Genomic DNA, 3,434 nt, shown 5'->3' on the forward strand with positions numbered 1-3,434 from the left:
CATCATCAGAAAATCTACAAACAACGAATGCTGGAGAGGGTGTGGAGAAAAGGGAACTCTCTTTCACTGTTGGTGGGAATGTAAATTGATACAGCCACTATGGAGAACAGTATGGAGGTTCCTTAAAAAACTAAAAAGAGAACTACCATACAACCCAGCAATCCCACTACTGGGCATATATCTGGATAAAACCATAATTCGAAAAGATACATGCACCCCGATGTTCATTGCAGGACTATTTACAATAGCCAGGACATGGAAGTAACCGAAATGTCCATTAACAGAGGAATGGGTAAAGAAGATGTGGTACATTTATACAGTGGAGTATTACTCAGCCATGAAAAGGAACGAAATTGGGTCATTTGTAGAGACATGGATGGACCTAGAGACTGTCATACAGAGTGAAATAAACCAGAAAGAGAAAAACAGATATCGTATATTAACGCATATATGTGGAATCTAGAAAAATGGTACAGCTGTACCAGTTTGCAAGGCAGAAATAGAGACACAGATGTAGAGAACAAATGTATTGAAACCAAGGGGGGAAAGTGGGACAGGGTGGTGGTGGTGGTGGGATGAATTGGGAGATTGGGATTGATATATATACACTAATATGGATAGCTAATAAAAACCTGCTGTATAAAAAATAAATAAAATAAGGGATTCCCTGGTGGCTCAGTGGTTGGGAGTCCACCTGCTGATGCGGGGGGCGCGGGTTCGTGCCTCGGTCCGGGAGGATCCCACATGCCGTGGAGCGTCTGGGCCCGTGAACCATGGCTGCTGGGCCTGCGCATCCAGAACCTGTGCTCCGCAGCGGGAGGGGCCACAGCGGTGGGAGGCCCGTGTACCGCAAAAAAAAAAAAAAAAAAAAAAAAAATAAATAAATAAATAAATAAATGAATGAATGAATGAATGAATACAAAGGGCAAGGGGGAAAGGGAGAGATTTGTATTAAGGATGAGTCCAAGGTCTCTGGCTTCGTAATTGTTTAGATAATGATGCCATTGCTGGGAAGAACCCTGGAAGAGGATCAAATGCTGCATATCTACACGTTTGTACTTATATAGCATTACATATCTGCCTTTTATTATAGTTATTTATGTGCATGTAAGATTTTGAAATCGCCACAGCGGTGGGAGGCCCGTGTACCGCAAAAAAAAAAAAAATAAATAAATAAATAAATAAATAAATAAATGAATGAATGAATGAATGAATACAAAGGGCAAGGGAAAGGGAGAGATTTGTATTAAGGATGAGTCCAAGGTCTCTGGCTTCGTAATTGTTTAGATAATGATGCCATTGCTGGGAAGAACCCTGGAAGAGGATCAAATGCTGCATATCTACACGTTTGTACTTATATAGCATTACATATCTGCCTTTTATTATAGTTATTTATGTGCATGTAAGATTTTGAAATCAAAGCTTTTCAGAGATTGGCAAACTAAGGACCACAGGACAAATGAAGCGTGTTTTTGTACGGCCCACAAGGTTTTTACATTTTTAAGCATTGTTAAGACAAAAAAAGACATAAACGAAGATGGATATGCAACAAAGACTGTATGGGGCCTGCAAAATCTAAAATATTTACTCTCTGGCCCTTTATTGAAGAAGTGTGTGGACCTCTGCTTTACACAGTTCATCTTGCTTTATGCGATAATGAATACATGTTTATAAAATTAAATTTTATACTTAAAACATTCTCCAAGGAATTTAAACTTGTAAAAATAATACATAAGGAAGCATAAGTTTCATACGTAGAAAAATAGAGAAATAAAAATGCATATTTTGAAACTTCAGATAAAATGGAGAATTTCCTGTTGACTTAGTCAATGAAAATTCATGGTGAAGAAGAATTTGTAAGAACTTGAAAGTTCACCTTGGGTGACCTAACTGAAAGAATCTAAGCAATCTTGAATTCTTGTGGCAAAATGAACATTTTTAATCTTGCAAAGTTGTATGCTGTGAATGACAAATTATATTCTCCTAAACATCAAGTGTTATTGCTCATAAATTTCTCAGTTTCACCATTACTTCCATTTATGATAACTAGAGAAAAATACTCTTTGTACTGAATGTTAGTAGTTGAGCAGATAATGGCTCAACAATTTAGTAAATGCGAAGCCATATTCCATTATCTCGCTAACGATTATAATTGCGTTTGTACAGAACCCAGTAATTTCTCCGTGTAAAAACAATTGCTTCACCTCTTCGACAGACCCCCACCAGAGTTTACATTGTGCCATGTTCTGTAATCTTTACCTAGAATTAGGGCTTGGATATTTTTGCAGTTGATTTCCTTTGGTAATTAACTTCATTTTTCTAGTTTTCTTAAGAGGCAGGGTTACAGGAATTTCCACGTAAATGAATATGCAATTTGGTAACTTGAGCTTAGCCAGGGACACTATGTTTTTACCAGGACAGCAGCCAAGTTGATCTGTTTACATACGGGTGGTTATAAGCAAAACATATTAGTCATGGAGAAGAAAGGGAAAAAAGGGGAGAAAAAAGGCAGAGACCCTGCCCTGTCCCCTCCATCCAAGGAATTTGGCTTTAAACACTCAGTTTAATGGAGACTTCCTTTATGAGGCATTTCCTTACCCCTCTGCCGTCTGTTTGTAAAGTTAGAATTATTTCTTCTGTTCTTATATCCCATCCCATTATACCCAGTTCAAGTGTCTATTCTATAACGATTCCAGGCAATTGGTTTACATGTCCGCTTCTATCTGCCAGACTGTAAACTCCTTAGGGAAAGGACTGTATGTACCTCACCTGTCTTTCTGGTCCCCTTGCCAAATACAGTGCTGACTACAGAGCATTTTCCACAAACCTTTGTAGATGAGTAAATACACAAATGATTTGGAGTTCTTGGGAAATGGCAGTGTCTTGTGAGAGTGGAGTCTTCTAGGACAGGAGAGAATAAAGAGAAATAAGGGTGCTGGGTATTGGAGGTCCTAGGACTCACCCCTCTTCCCTGATGGTTTCTCACTATAGAGAGAGCATATCCAAGGCTCACTAGCCAAATGGAGATAGTAGCAGAGATGGCTTTCTGTTCCCAATATCCATTCTCCCCTCCTTCCAAGGTAATGGAATCCTCAGTTTTTTGCCTGGATCCATGGCCACCCAGAAGGGAGTCTACAATGCCCAGCCTCCCTTGCAGTTGGGTGTGGTCGTGTGACCAATGTCTGGCCAATGGGGTGCAGCACAGTGTGGCAGTTCCCAAGCCTCTTCCTGGTTTTCCCTCCTCATTATATGGCTTGGATCAACAGGATGAGGGCTATAGCCTGGGGATGGTGGGGCAAGTAAGCCAAGGAGCTTGAGATCCTGAGGACTTCCTGGCTCAGAGCTGCCACAAGAGCCTTAGACTATAAACCTGGACTATTGCCTGAGGAAGAAATAAAGTTCTGTTTTTTTGGGGTTTTTTTTTTTTTTTTTTT

This window comes from Physeter macrocephalus, chromosome 6, assembly GCF_002837175.3.
Source record: "Physeter macrocephalus isolate SW-GA chromosome 6, ASM283717v5, whole genome shotgun sequence".
Taxonomy (NCBI): Eukaryota; Metazoa; Chordata; class Mammalia; order Artiodactyla; family Physeteridae; genus Physeter; species Physeter macrocephalus.